The following is a 17,017-nucleotide window of genomic DNA, read 5'->3' on the forward strand; positions in this document are numbered from 1 at the left end:
AAGATCTGCAAGTTGGAATATGAAAACTGCTAAAAATGTTTTCTGCTTTACCCCTTGTATTAAAAAGGCAGTTTTCCTTTGCAATGCTTTTCCTACTGATGAAAAATGAATGTAGAAAAAGAATGAACAATTTGTACTTGCAGCCTCAAACATAAACTTTTCCCTAATTTACAAAACAGTCAAAATAAATATTTTTAACGAAAATCATGCTACTTTTCTATGTTTTTTTCGTGATTTCTCTGATACAGGCTTTCAAACTGTAAATTCCCTTGATATAAATTACTTTTTCTAATATTAACTGCCACTCTTTGCATGGAAATTTCAAAAATGTGTGTGTGTGTGTGTGTGTGTGCGCGCGCGTGTGCATTTGTCATTTCATCCTTGGTTTTATGACACTGTGATGAATGTGGAAAACCCAAATTAGCTGCCATAAAAATCATGGCAAAACTGTTTTGTATCCATATAGCTACAGAAATCTTGATCCTTTTCTGTGTAGTGTCTCTACACACTTCAGTGAAGAGGAAAACTTTAATCCTTTTAATCCCAGCTTACTTAAGGATAAATTAGATATCCTTACAGGTTATAAATACTGCAAGATACCTTTTCTAAAAAAATAATGCAAGATACCTTTTCTTTTTTTAAAAAAAAATCCTATAACTTCACTGATGATGTTACCTAGTTTGGGTAATGAAATGTCTGCAAGAAAACAACTAAGCTCAGTGAGCACCAAGGACTCCTCATTTCTACCCTGAGCTACAAATATTCTCCATTAGTGATCCTATATCTTCATTTATAGCATGATTGTTGATGAATACATATATTTTAACAGGAATGTTCCCTGTGTTCGTTCAGATCCCAAGACAAATCAGAGTAATTTCAGGAGAGCCTATGATTCTATGGCTTTCTGAGATAGGGTATGGATTTCTTCCCCCAAAAAATCAGAAGGTCTTCCAAAGTAACTTGGACCTTCATGAAACCTTAGTGCTTCAAGGTTTTGCAGATATATTATCAATTTTTCCTGTTCTCTTCTGCAGTTACATAATTCTAGCCCAGGAATAGAAATGATAAGGAGGGGTGTGTGTGCATAGAGAGACTGACACGTCTGTTTTGTATTCAGTAGGGCTCTCCAGTTTTGGAATGGGATGTTGAGCTTTAGGATTATGGTTATGGTGGGGTTAAATTGGCTTGGTCTAAAATATTTCTTTTTTTTTAATCTGAGGGGAAAAAAATACTTCAGTGAAAGCAAGCAGCTTGTGGTCCATGCCTCTCTTCAAATTCTTATTCTTCTAACCAATTTTTACTTACTAAATGCATTTTTCCAGCTTTCCCATTCTTCTCTAAAACACTTTATTTCCTATTCAGATCATTCTTTCACAAAATCAACTTTCTTCTAGAAAGTTAGGGTGGCGGGTTTTTTTTTAAAAAAAATTGTGCTGCTGTCGCTTGCTACTATGTTTTAAAGATTTATTTAATATTATTTATTTAAGAACTTGCAAGATGATAGTCAACCCTCCCAGGTAATGTAGACAGGAAATAGGACTAGATGAACTAATTCTACTTTATTGCGAAACTACATTAACAGAATCTTTCAAATCTGAAAGTACAACTTTCCACTGCCATTTTTAACTGCTTGATCCATTAGGGAGGCTCCTTCCTCATTTGTCCAATTGTTTCCTAGGCAGTATCTCTTCCTCTCTTTCCCCAAGGTCATCCACATTTTTCATTACATTTACCCAGAGAAGTCTGCTCAAAACCATTACACATAGACTTCCACTTATGACTACAGTTAGGACTGGAACATTCATCATTAAGCAATGCAGTTATTAAATGAGTCATTCCCAGTTTTACAATATTTTTTGCCATGGTCATCCAGGTCATGGTTATCCCAAAGGTGCTTTTTCAAGAGGCAACTGGACTTTCCTGTTGTTTTTTTCTTTGAAGACTTCACTTCTCATCCAAGTAGCTTCTTCAGTTCTGATTGGATGGTGGGGTTTTGCCATGGTAGTTAAATTAATTACATGGTAATTAAGTGAATCTAGCGTCCCCATTGACTTTACTGGTCAAAATCCTATTGGGAAGGTCACAAATGGCAATCACATGATCATGAGAAGCTGCAGTCCCCAGAAATATGTGCTGATTGCCAAATTCCTGAATTTTAATCATGTAACTGCAGAAGCTTGCAGTGGTCATAAGTGCGAGGAATCACTTTTTTTTTTCAATGCTGCCACAACTTCAAGTGATCTTTAAAATAATAAAAATAAGTTGAGGACTATCTTTGTTATGAATGTTTGGTACTAGTTAGACAGTTCTATCATGTTTTTTTTACATTGTTGGCATCATCTGGATTGTTCAGCTTTACTTTTGGAATAAGTTTTGTACCACTTTAGAATATTGATTACATTTATATTTTATTTGGTATATAATGTATTTTTCCATTGTTTTGGGTAAACTGCCTAGCCAGACTAGACAGTTATTCATCTGTTTGCTTAGTCAGATAACCTTGTGACCTTATTTTCTGTCTGAAATCAAATATATTTCATAAAGCTGGTATTTTATATGATTTTTGTATTTCTGTGCTAGGTATCAATCTCTTTCTCTCTTTCTTTCTCTCTTGCTTACTCATTTTATCACCATGACTGTAAACTGTACCAAATAGTGAAAATAGAATGAATTAAAAAAAGGAGCATTGCCTATGGAACATGCTATATCACAATAAGAATTTTTTTCAAGATATACAGATATAATTCAAGACTAAACAATTGATAGAATTTCTCTCTCTCTCTCTCTCTGTGTGTGTGTGTGTGTGTGTGTGTGTGTGTGTGTGAGAGAGAGAGAGAGAGAGAGAGAGAGACAGAGAGACAGAGAGAGAGAGAGAGAGAGAGAGAGTCCTTGAAAGACTATCTATCCATCACAAGGAATAGGAATGTTGGTTGGTGATATCTACTGCAAAAATAGTGAAGACAAAACGTCTGACATATATTGAATTAAAACTGCTATGATCATGGCATCATTGATGTGGTTGACATCTTTATATATTGTATTCTAGTACGGTTTCTCTTAAAACTATTCAGATTTGAAGCCTGATTTGATGCTTTAAGTAAGTCAGCAGCAATAATATAGATAAGAGTATCTCTTTCATTTCATCTTTATTTTTTTTAAAATATGTCATTGATTGTCTCTAGCTAAAGTTAACAATTGTTATGAAATGTAACCTGGAAAGTTCAATCCGATATGATAGGAAGACTAGTTTTAAGCAATTTGGTATGTTCTGTCCCAAATCTCACCATATTAACCTTCCCTGTTTAGTTCTAGATCTTGATCTAATACTACCTCCTTTGATCTTCTTTCTTGTTTTAAACAAAGAGATCACATACTGTAGTCCCTATTGTTTTTTTCCCCTTTGTACTTTTGGAAGAGATAAACCAAACTGTCAATCTGGATTTCATTCAATGACTCCAGCCTCACATTTTCTAATTCATTTTGTCTCTTTTGTCTGACAATTAAAAAAAAGAATTAAAAATGTGTACATATTAATTGAACATGGCTTCCAAGCTATATATTTTCATAGCAATTTCTGATAGTGCAATCTATTCTCTTGTGCACTTTTCCAAGATGTGTCTGTTCATGAATTGAGAACTACATGACAAAGACCAGGAAAGCAAGAATTTGGGCATTACAGTATGGAGATAGTACCAAATAGTTAAGTAATCACATTCACAAACTAAATAGGTTTCTTCTCATTGCTAGCTCTGAATTCTCTTCTTCCCACTCTCTCTTTCTTCACTTGCACACAAATCCCAGGAAATATGCACAATTAGGCACTCCCTCTACTATTTCCCCTCTACCACCATACCCTCAGACCTTCTAATCCAGTGGTTCTCAACCTTTTTAATGCCGCGACCCCAACCGGTCTTAAGTCGAGGACTAAACCGGTCGTAAGTCAAGGACTAAACCGGTCGTAGGTCGAGGACTAAACTGGTCGTAAGTCGAGGACTACCCAACCGGTCGTAAGTCGAGGACTTTCCCTGCCCGGGAGTGCCGCGCATGCGTGGTTCCGCCCCCTGCGCCGGCCGAGGCGTAGCTGGCAAGCGGCAGAGACGGAGCAGGCCGACCACCAGCTGGCCCAGCCCAAGGGAGGTAAGGCGCCCGCCGGAAAAGGGCGAAAAAAATGGCGGACAAAAAAAATGGCGGACAAAAAAATGGCGGACAGCCTTGCTTGGCAACCCCCATGAAATGGTCGATCGACCCCAAATGGGGTCCCGACCCACAGGTTGAGAACCACTGTTCTAATCATTCAAAAAAGGAATGCTCCTTTCCATAAAAAACGGTGCCTTGGATCAGTTGCCATTTTTTCTCAATGACAGATATGATTTGGGGCAATTAATCTGTAAACAATTAAACCATGGAATTGAATATGACAAGATGTGGTGATATCTATTAATATGGATGGCTTAAAAGCAAACTTTAAAAAATTCCTGGGGGCCAGGTTGTTCAAGAATTATCCAGCTTGACAATTCTGGGTTGGGGGAGAAATATGCTTCCAAGTACCAGCAGCATGGGGACAACTGTGCTGAAAAAGCATGGAAACATCCAGTTGACACTGTGGGGGAAAAAAACTAGACTCAGAAGGGTTTTGACCTGATTCACCAGAGCTGTTCCTATGTTTTAATTCCTTAAATTAAAATGTGCAATGTAGTATGAAAACTGCATGTTTATGACCCTATTGTCTCTTTTAAGAAGATATACTGTATTTTAATTTTAGAGCAGTTGCTTGTCTTTGATCAGCCAGTTTTTAGCACACTGACTTATTTTTTTAAACTACTGGATCTGTTTCTTATCCATACATTATCTAGGATATGGAAAGGGAGCGAAAGAATCAAATACGCCCAAATTGATCTCATTAAGATTAACTTTTCATATTTTGGCTCTGTCCTTTTATTAAGTTAATAAGCTCAATTCTCTACCTATAAGCAGACCAAACTGACGTCAAGCCAGGTAACCTTTAAATAAATCTTCCTAGCAAAGTGCTCACTGTAAATGTCCCATTTCCAATGAACACGAAACATTTCCTCTGGGTTTCATCTGCCAGTATCAAGAGACAAATAATTCTTATCATTTATTCATAGTGACACTGAGAAATCTTGCACCTCTAGCAGATTTTGTAGCCTTTGCAGCTAAATCCCAGGTTATTTTTCTCCTTTCCTAGAAATAAATGCAAGGAATTTCCTTTTTGCCTACGGGAAAAGCTTATTTTAAATGAAATAATGTGGAAGGAAGGAAAATTGTACTTGACTTTAAGCTAGGAGATGGTACAGGATCTCCTGCTTGAGCAGGGGATTGGATTAGAAGACCTCCAAAGTCCCTTCCAACTCTATTCTGATGGATTGATTGAATAAAATATGAAAATATATCTTATTAAATAGGTAAATATAACATAGTCACTTTAATCCAGTGATTAAAGATTAAAAAGAGTTGATTTTCAAATTTTTGTATATGTATTTGTGTAGGCTTTTGTAACTACTACTAGGCTTACTAACAATGAACTAGATTTCCTGAGGTTTCATTGGTGATTGTGGGTGGCATCTTCAAAGGCAAAGTGACCTATGATAGAGACCTCAGGAAACTAGCAGGCCTGAATGGGCTTCTGTCTTTAAAACCAGAAATCTGGATTTCTGATTAGTTTTTAGCTGAGCTAGTTTCAGATTGGTGCAGGTTGGTAAAGGCTGGTCTCTGATTGATTCTTTGTTTATGAACAGTATTTTTGAAGTTTTTGTTTCCTGATTGGTGCTTTGTTTACACCAACTTCAGATAGGGCATTTTTGGAATGCTAATGTCAGGTGTGAAGGATCAGAGACAAACATTAGTTCCAGTGCAGAAGATTTATTACTTAAATATATACACAAGAATCTTGTCAACTAATGCACAGTCCTAATGCCCTTGTCCTGTACAATTTCCCAAATTTGCTGAATCCTTTTCAGCAGATTATAGAGTCTTAGAGGGGAGAGAGAAAGACAAAAGCAGAGAAAAAGACAAAAAGAGTAATTAAGTAACTAAGACTAACCAATCTACAAATCAACTAAGACTAACCAGTACAAATCAAAGACAAATCAGAAATTAGCTGTAGAAGAGCAAGCTGAGTTGAGGGGCAGTGTTAAGAGAGTCATCACCCTAGAGTCAATTTGTTCCCACAAATGGTTTAAGTCTCTCTAATCCATTGACACTTATCTGGTGCCAGTTTAGGACTACACAAATACATATAAAAATTAGAAAATCAACTCTTTTTAATCTTTAATCACTGGATTAAAGTGACTATGTTATATTTACCTATTTAATAAGATATATTTTCATATTTTATTCAATCAATCCATCAGAATAGAGTTGGAAGGGACTTTGGAGGTCTTCTAATCCAGGTAAACATTGAAACATTGAGAGCAAGTGTTTACTAAATTGTGAATTGAATGACAAACTATTTGAAACAATACCAGTTACAGTAACTTATAATTTCAGTGTTACTTTATCACTCACAACAATATTAGTGTCCTACAGTTCATCTCCTCTCTTTTCCCTTTCTGTATTTCATTTTCATTCTTTTTTTCATTCCAGTTTTTATAAGAGCTAATCAGCATAATGCCATTGTCTTATTCATCCATACATTCCACATTCCCTTTTTTAAAAGTCAAATCCTAGGACTAAATAAGTGCATTTGCTGGATTTCACTGTAATGTTTTCCTTATTAGAGTACAATATACCCACTACCTACGGATGCATTAGCAGTATTGTTACCATGGGAATAGAGATGACCTGTATCACCATACATGATTCATATCTGAATAGCAATATTGATACTCTTGGGGAGTCCTGTTACCATGATTACAGTTCCAGTGGCACAAGGAAGTACATGACAAATCAGTCATTTTTATATAATTGAAGAATTTATGACTTCACATCCGGAATCATGCAAACATTTTATTCAGGCCCTAGTAATAAATATATAATTAGCCTTATTGTAGGTTATCACCTTAGAAATCTCTTTCCTATGACAATTGCAAATAACAGCACATCCTGAAATTTTCTCATTGTACTGTTATGTTAAAGAAAATGCATCATAAAGGAGCAATTACCCACTGTAAATGGATTTCTAAACTGCCAGAGAGTAGTAAATTTGCAAAATAACCCTAATATCAGACAAGAATGAGAGAAATTGAACAATGTCCAGATAATGCATTTATAACAGCTTTTATTTTTTGGGCTCAAGAGATTGGATTCCATTACAGTTTAGTTGGTGCATCTAAGGCACGGGTGTCAATCTCACCACATGACGTGATGTGTCGTGACATATCGCGACTCTTTTTGCATTGCCGACAATGGGGTGGGCGTGGCTTCGGTATGATGAAACTGGCCCGCAGGCTGGCAGTTTGACACCCCTGATTTCTAAGGAGAAAGAATGCTGCTATAGATTTCTTCACAAAATGCTGGCTCTATTTGATTGAAATAACTAATAGTGATAGAACATGTGGTGTTCCACATGACAACTGCTAAACTTGGTACTTGATGAGGTTAAACATTGAAAGACTGAGGGCAAGTGCTTCATAAAACTTGAATTGTTAAATTAGTATTTTTACCAAATATTGGCTTCAATTGGCTTATTATTCAAACACTCAAATAACAGATTCTTCAAGTAACAGATCTGGTCCTAAATGAGTCTCTAGGGGTCATAGAATAATAGGGCTAAAATAGTGGTTTTCTAGCCCAACCTCTTCTCAAGGCAGGAAATCTTATATCATCCTGGTCAAATGGTTGTCCAGTCTATTTTTGAAAACCTCCAGTAATGAACACCCACAATCCCAGGAGGCAAGCTATTCCGTTTATCAATTGCTCTCACTATAAGAGAATTGCTTCTAGGTTGTATCTCTCTTTGACAAGCTTCAACCCAGCTTCTTGTCCTGCCTTCTTTGTGACATTCCCTCAAGTATTGGAAGATAGCTAACATCTCTCCCCTAATCCTTTCCTTTGATAGGCTAGACATACCTAGGTCCTTCAACTGTTTGTCATATGATTTAGCCTCCAAACCCCTTATCTTTGTTGCTCTTCTCTATACATTTTCCAGGTTCTCAACATCTTTATTGTATCGTGGTGACCAGAACTGGACACAGTATTCCAAGTGTGCTTTCAGTCCTTACTTTGCTAGTCATGGAACATAAGTAAATGCAACTTCAATAGCTTTGAAAGAAGTAGGTGCCACGTAAATATTTGAATTTTCAATTGTTTACAGTATTTCATTTATATTAACATTTTCAAACCATAGTCAGATGGAAGCTCGGTTCAATTTGTCTTGGCTCTTTCCACAAATATTGGGCAAGGTGGGGGTTGAGCTGGGATGATGTTAGGTCTGGCATTTGAGGAGAAGGGTGTTTTTGTTTTATGGTTTATTGTGAACTGCTTAGCATAAACATTGAAATACTGAGAGCAGGTGCATAATAAAACTTAATTTATTAAAACTAATTATTTAAATTAGTATTTCTTATTAAATATTGGCTCTAATTGGCTTCTTAATCAATTACTCAGCTAAGGGATTTTTCAAATAAGAGATCTGGGTCATAAGTTAGCAGCCAAATAAGTCCTCTAAACAAACAAACAAACAAATACCATAAAAATGTATGTAATTTTGAGAAATTCTATCTGTGGCAATTTCTATCTTGTCTGCTCTTCTGTACATAGTGTTGGAAACAGACACATGCCTAAACATCTTCCATCTGTATAGCTAATACTAAGAAGACATTAATCTTTTTTTTAAAAGATTTTTATTGATTTTTTTTCCATACATTCAATAGTATTTTTTCAACAAATGTGCTGTCTGAGTTTACATTCGCTAATACATATTTAGTTCCTAATCCTTTATTCTTTCCTCTAGCCATCAATAAAATAAGTCCCAAGTTTGATAATATTTCGTTTCTTCTTTTTCTTTCAGCCTCAGAGTCAGTCGATCCATCTCCGCGCATTCTAATCTTTTTTAATTATTTCTTCGTCTGATGGTATTTCTTCATTTTTCCAATACTGCGCAAATATAATTCTTGCCACTGTTGTAACATGCAAAGTCAAATATATGCTTTGTTTACCAGTCTTTTCTAGCATTATACCTAACAAAAAAAAGTTCATTGCACATGTCTTTCAACGGTTCATTTAATATATCTTGTAAAGATTTATATAGCTCCACCGGTAGTCCATCTGGCCCCGGTGTTTTCTTATTTTTTTGTCTTCTTATAGCCTCATTGTTATTTTTTCCTCTAGCATAGTTTTAAAAGTTTCTGAAATTTCTGAAGTATTATTTTCTTCCAGATATTGAATCATTTTCTCCCTTAGAATTTCTTCTATATCATATAGTTTCTTATAGTATTCTTTAATTATCTTTTTTATTTCTTCGTTTTTAAATTGTAGACAACCTTTTTCATTTACTAAATTATTTATCAGTTTCTTCTCCTTCTGTTTTTTAAGTTTGTAAGCTAGCCATCTTCCTTCAAAAATTTATCTGGCAAGGAAGGAGACATTAGTCTTTTTGTATCTAGTTTCTCCTCTGTGGTCTCCAGCAACATTAATGGGACTGGATGAATCACACCCAGCCAATTTTTCACCAGAGCTTTGGCTTACAGATATGAAGGCATTGAATCAAACCAATCTGATTTGATCAATTGCCTTGATTTAATAAAGCTACTTTTGCATGTGCAGAAGCTACTTTTATTTGGTGAAGAAAGTGGGGCAGTCACTATGCTCTTCCCTTTAGAAATGGGGTGTCACTGTGCCTCACATAATTACTTTAGAAAGATTCCTTCATGGAAGCAAATTGTCCTTTCAAAGGAGATAAAAGACATGTGTGATATACAGGGAAAGGCAAAAGAAGGGTCCTAATTCTTGTATTTCCACTTCAACTATGTTTTAGTGAAATGCTTATATAATGTATGTATCTATTTTTTCCTCTTTGTTTTTTGCTTCTTTGTTGTTGGCTTAACTAATTGATAATAATAAATAAAATAAAGCCAGGAGAAAAAATGAAAGCTCCTAAATTTCATTATATAGAGTACCAACATGAACTCAGAAAGAAAGAAAATAGCATAGACAGCAGAAAAAGATCAGTAGGAAAGTAAAGCACAGAATGTCAGGCACAAATGACCTTAGGATTAAACTGCAAGTCAGGTGGCTTAACTCATTTACATTTCTACTGAATACCTATCTGAACCGATCTGTTTGACCGTCTTAATTTCCTAAAAAAGGAAATGAGTAATAATGTCTCCTATACTAAGCAAAATAAAAAGAAAAAAAATATGTACTGGTAGTAGGACCACTGTATTGAGTAAACCCCTAAAGCATTTCCATCAAGCAGAAACTAAGTTTTTTAGTTGCATAATTCCACTGACATTTAACGTTTCTAACAAAATCAAAGATTGCAGCATTTATTCTTTGGAATTCCTTCTTTCCACAGCTTTGTCATCATGCTCATTCATTCATTTTTAACTGAACTGTTTTGGAAAATAATAAATCTAAGAAAATACAAATGGATTAAGAACAGTATCACAATACCAGTGCTTAAGCCTCCTTAAACGAGTTGGTTGTTATGGAAAACGTTGTGATTTTCTTTATATTAAAATAGTCTTTCAAATGTATTATGAGTCAAAGTCTTTGGATAAGAACATATCAAAACATGCAGTGGTTATTTTTACTGATTTTTTTAAAGAAAACTATATTAGTAGTCAGAAGATAATGTTATAAAAGTAGGTTGAGTGAGTATACATACATTTCTTAGTAAAATATTGCATTTCATAAATGAAGAACAGCACCTTCTGTAATTATAACCACATATTTTGACAGGCAGACAAGCTTAGTATCTTCATTAAGTTTGCATACAGTATATAATAACATAAGAAAGGGGGAAAATAGAAAACCTTTACAACAATAGAGTGTACAGTTATCCATGTGTAAATAAAATACACAGGAGCTGAATGAGATGGATCAGATGAACAAATAGATTAAAATTGCTCTAATTCTTTGAACAGTCAACCGTGTTATGTTTTTCAAATGTTTGGGGAATTTTGTTCATACAAAATTATCCCACTAGAGAATCACTGATCTTTCTTGTCTTAATTATTTTAATAAAGCACTTTTCTTGAAAAATAGGGTACAAAAAACCTAAGTAAAAGATATGGGCTCCTGTGTGCTCCCCCAATGTTGAACAAGGGCACCTGCCAAAGAAACCTGTCAGGGTTATCAACAGAGCAGAAATATTCCAGTCACATTCAAGAGAAGATAAATAAAAAATCCTTACAGATTTCAAGCTCAATGGAGAGACGTCAGGAATATTGGAGGTCAAGTCAGTACATGCTCTCTCCATTTTACTCTATTCATAAGCCCTGTTCAAGCCAGGTGCCTGAGTAACAATGTGAACAGTTTGAGATCTTACCAAGAAATGTAAAGCAATATTTATTAGAGATACTTCTTTTTCTAGCTAATATGGTTTTCAGCTTTATGTAATTTCAGCTTTCGCCCAACGGCATCAGTAGTATATTATAACTTATCCTCAGCCTTTGATTCTGTTGGTTTGTTTCCTTTGCAGATGCTTCTTATATTTATATAAATATATTTATATGCTTTACTTATTTATGTACTTCCCTTTAAAAGTAATATTTATTACAGATACTTCTTTTTCTGGCTTGTATGGGTTAAACTGTATGCAATCTCAGCTTTTAGGCAATCAGTTCAACAGCATTATTTTAAGCCCTTCATCCTGTTAGTTTGCTTATTTATTATCATTTGTCTACTATACTTAGTTGTTTACAAACCTTATTTATAAATCATATATCCCTAGATTTTAAAGTAGGATTATAACTAATGAAAAATAGACAAAAAGCAACAACAGTGGCCCAAACAAAATGCAACTACTTTTAAACCACAAAATGTAAAGAATTGTTAGAGTTTCCCTTTTCACTGAAAAGCTAATGTGGGCATCATCTAGGCTCCATGGAAAGATAGGAAGATGGTCACAGCAGAAAAGTGGTCTCATTGCCTGGGCTACACTGAATGAAAAGGAATTGTCTTGAGCTGCATGTAAAATATACAAGGGCAATTTGGAAATAAACCTTCATTTGGTTATCAATTACAGACACTCGCAGATATAGACATTTTATTATATACATTAGAAAACTACAACATGATATTACTTTTTGACATAATCGCCATTCAAATTGAGAAACTTTTCATAACATCTTACAAGGTTTGAAATTCCTTAGTAGTAGTCGCTCGGCGCCAAATCTGGACTATGGGGGGGTGATCAAAAACATCCCAATGGAACTGCTTCAAAAATTCTTGGGTGCATCTCTAGCGGTGAGCATTATTATGAGCCAACACCACACCAGAAGTCAGCATACCCTGACGCTTGTTATGGATGGCTTGTCTGAATTTTCATAATGTTTCACAGTAGAGTTCTGAATTGATGGTCGAACCATGCTCCATGAACTTCACTAGCAGTCTTCCTTTGGCATCTTCACATTTGGCGGGATTTTCTATGTCACCACTTCTGGTGTGGTGTTGGTTCATGATAATGCTCATGTTAGATGCACCCAAGAACTTTTGAAGAAGTTCACTTGGGATGTTTTTGATCACCCCCCGCCATATCCCAAATTTGGTGCCGAACAACTACTATTAAGGAATTTCAAACCCTGTAAGACGTTATGACAAGTGCCACAATTTGAATGGCGATTATGTCAAAAAGTAATGTAACATTGTAGTTTTCTAATGTATATAATAAAAGTTCTGTATCTGTGTTTATCATTGATAACCAAAAGGAAGTTTATTTCCAGATTGCCCTCATATAATATAGTTAATGTATATAAATATCAAACTTCCTTTATTTTTTTTAAATCTTGTGGGTCCACATTGCTAGTTGTCCAGGGCCAAAGGCAGTCCATGAACCATGGATTGGACACACCTGCCATAGATCATTTCCCAGTAGTGAGGTCCAGAGAAATGTGGAACAGGGATTCTCACTTACTTTTAGGGCAAGAAGATTATGAACAATTCAGCTATATAATGAATTAGATCCTGGGTGAGTGACTTAAGAGATGCTCCTACTTGTCCAGATTGCATGGTCAACCTAATCTTATCTCACATGTTATAGCTTATTACATGATTTTCCTGGCTTTTGTTAAGAAAAGCTATGCTCTTTCACTTGATTCTTATTTTCATCATTTTTCGGTGAATAGGATGCAAAACAAACAATACCAACAATTCCAATCAATAAAAGCAAAAGCTCCACTTATTTCATTACAGTTACAGCATACCAGGGCATATATATTTATACCTTCAACTTATTAAAAAAATGAATCAAATTTCAAATGAGCAGAGTCTTCCTTCACCTCTTTTCCTTTCCCCTAACTCAATGTTCACTTTTATGCATTTATTTATCACATCTATCATAAGTCTCCGGGCAGTTTGCAATATATGATAATAATATTTAGTTAAAATTCCATTTCATTAAGAAACAACCATAAAAACGGAGCCATGTTTTAGCAATATCATAGCACTGTAATGGCTGCACATTAACTGATATAATACTTGATTAACTGATATAATATGGAAAAGGAAAGGAGGGAAAAAGAAAGGAAATAGAAAAGAAAAAAATAAAAAAAGAAAGAAGCAGTCATCCTATTTTGAACACCAATGTCTCCATGTTCAACCATTTATTTTAAAAATCCTTTCCGAGTAATGAGTATTGATTCATTGTGTTAGGTTCGCTTCCTTTATTAAATGAACCATCCAGAAGCAAGATTGTTATTCTTGTTGCTTTTACTGCATCGCTGCCTCATGGTGGTTAATCATAATAAGAGTGACTGGGTATCCAACTTTGCAGAATGACTTATTTATCACATTTCTATACCACCCTTCAATACAAACATTGATAAGCTGGTTAAAGCATGACAAGATTAAAGGATTAACTCAAAGAAATATAATTAACAATATTGTTTATTTTTATTTGCCGCATCTATCTCTTGCCTCTCCTCCAAAGATCTCTTCATGGTATATACTGAATACTTCTTTCATTCACAATTAGGATTCAGATTAGTTGCAGGGCTGGGTTTGAAGAAAAGTTGGGATATCCCTACAGTCACAGATTTATCCTTTAAACATTGCATCAATTCACACCCTCTGTAGATAAGCATCCTTTTTTTTTTTACCCCAGAATGTTATAAACTGATTTCTGATATTAGGGAAATAATAAAGAGAGGCGAAAAAAATGAAAGCAATTGTGGGAACCAAGATTAACTGGACAGATGTATCAATCAGTGGAGCTATGTGCATGTTAGGTGGGTTTCTGTGATGGTGATCTTGAGAGATTTATTACTTGTTATTTATTTATTTTTATTATCATAGATGCATTTATACAAATATGTTTAATATGAAGACTAAACAAATATTCAAAGAATCAGAAAGCATTAACCACAATCTAACATAAGGGCCCAATTATGTCAGAGCATCAGATTTATAGCAATAGCACTTAGACTTATATACCACTTCACAGCGCTATATAACCCTCCCTAAGCGGTTTACAGAGTCAGCAAATTGCCCCCAATAATCTGGGTCCTCATTTTACCAACCTCAGAAGGATGGAAAGCTGAGTCAACCTTCAGTTGGTGAGAATCAAACTCCTGGCAGTCGGCAGTATTAGCCTGCAATACTGCATTCAAACCACTCCATCACCACAGCTCTGGATTTATTACCATCCTATATTAAGAAGATGATTCTAAGTCTTCCTAGATATTTCAAATGTTCATCATTTGACATATGTTCAATGTGATCAAACAGATACCAATAATATAAAACTAATTTAACCATTTTTCCTATGTATAAAAACTGGTCTCTTTTTATTTATTGGCATTAGCATATATTTGTTGGTCACATTCATTGCAATAACCTGAGTGGCTTGTATTAATATATTTATCAAATCTGCCTTTTAAGGTGATAAACAAGGATGAGCTAGGAACTCAGCCAAAGCAACTATGACACAATGTTGCAAAAGGTAAGTAGAATTTGACAATGGTTGATCAGAACTGAGGTTCAATCTTAACCCACTGGTAGGAATTAAGGGTCTTCTCCCACACATCCTGATCTGTTTCTCTTGGTTTTATATCCAAAGTCTTGTTTCCAATTCCACCCCCACAATTAGGAACCTGTGACTCAGAGCTAAAACAGACAAGCCAAAGCTCAGTGTGATATATCTCTTGCTGGGCTGCATAATTTCCTATTACAGGTAATAAATAAAGCAAAAGGAGTCATTTTATTCATACGCAAAATTCCAAAAATCCATATATATATATATTAAAAAACTATCCTGGATATATAAGTCTAAATTTGCAATGTACCATAATGGAATTCTGTGGACTATTTTCCTGTGACAATTAGTGTACCAGAATTGAATTAAGATATCATTGTTTATGGATCCATCCTTATGTGTGGCTTGGTGTGCAATGTGGACCTAGTCCCTGGGTTTTGTAAAGTTTTATCTTTTATGTTTTTAGTGTGTTGTGTAAACCCAACTGATGCTGGGTTTTTTCATCAAAGCAGGCTAAGCAACTATGGTTTAACCTACTGCATGTGTCAGGTAAAGCAAAGAGAAAGTTTCCTTCAAGCTGAGTTCAACACTTGATGAACTTATGGACAGGTCCTGTAGTTTTCTTGGGAATATTAAGAAAGTGATTAGTTATTGTTACCTCTAGATAGTTTTTATCTCAATTGATCCTTTAGCTTTGCTGTTCCCTAGTGGTACTAATCAAGTACTAATTAGGCCTGATCATAGTTACCTTTCTGAGATCAACCAAAGTTATCTAGGTGTTGTCACCTAGCTGGGAGGGTTCTGGTAGACATGTTAAACTAAAAGAGACTACTTGGTGTGGTTGAAAAATCATTGTCTCACAATGACCTCCTGGGTTTAAGGTGAAGAGAATGAGAAGCTATAGGACTTAACAGAACATTATGTATTATTTTTATGTAAAGTTATAAACTTATAATTAAAGAAAAGGATGTAATGTTTGAGGGAAGCAAGCTATTGTGTAATCCTGGAGCTTAGGAGAGACAATGAAAAGCCTTTTAAAATGAAGAGAGTGCTTTTTCTTCCGGCGTATGTGCAAAGACAAGTTTTAAAGTGTGACTTGTTTCATTATGAGTCATCTCTTGAACATTTGATGGATATGAATCAGATGACCTTCCTCTGGCAGCATTTGCTGAAAAGAAGCAAATGCTTCTGATTGTCTAGAAATCTTCAAAGGCAAGTTCTTACAGACATCACGATCATCTCTACCATTTATTGCTTTCCTTTCCACATCAACTTCTGTGAAAACGTAATGCCCTGTAGCTTGTCCCTCTGGGCTGGAGCAAGTGAGGCTCTTAGAAGATTTCTTTTTTCACTAGCCTACAAGTTGAAGGAAGTTGAGGATGCAACTGAGTGGGTTGATAGTAGATGCAATGACAATTCCAACAAGACTAGTTTTGAACAAATGGTCATATTGAGCACTCTTGAAGATCAATATCTATAAAGTCTGTAAATTTGAACCTCCAGTGTGATTATGGCAATAGTGCAGATTTATACTGATTTATATCAGAATCCTAGATCTAGCAAGTCTCAGGGGATCTGGCAGAGCAGCTTCCAGAAAGCAAGTTATTTAAACAAAATGCCTCCTCTAACCAAGAAAATATTAACCAAAAATGAAGGTCAGAATGAAAATCTTTTCAGGCCTATACATTCCTGGACAGTGGATATTATAATAGCAAAAATGTACTCTGAATAATTTAGCATACATACTTAACTTTAACTAGACCAAGCTAGGCAAAATTAAAGGTTCCTTCTATAAAAAAATAATTTAATCAAAACTTTGAGCAATGTACATAGTATGCCTTTCTCTAATATGCCCATAACAACAGGCCCATAAGATAAGTTGGGCTCAGAGAGAGAAAGAGTGGCCGATCCAAAATCTCTCAT

This window comes from Protobothrops mucrosquamatus, unplaced genomic scaffold (genome assembly GCF_001527695.2).
Source record: "Protobothrops mucrosquamatus isolate PMUCROS unplaced genomic scaffold, P.Mucros_1.0 scaffold340, whole genome shotgun sequence".
NCBI classification, from domain to species: Eukaryota; Metazoa; Chordata; class Lepidosauria; order Squamata; family Viperidae; genus Protobothrops; species Protobothrops mucrosquamatus.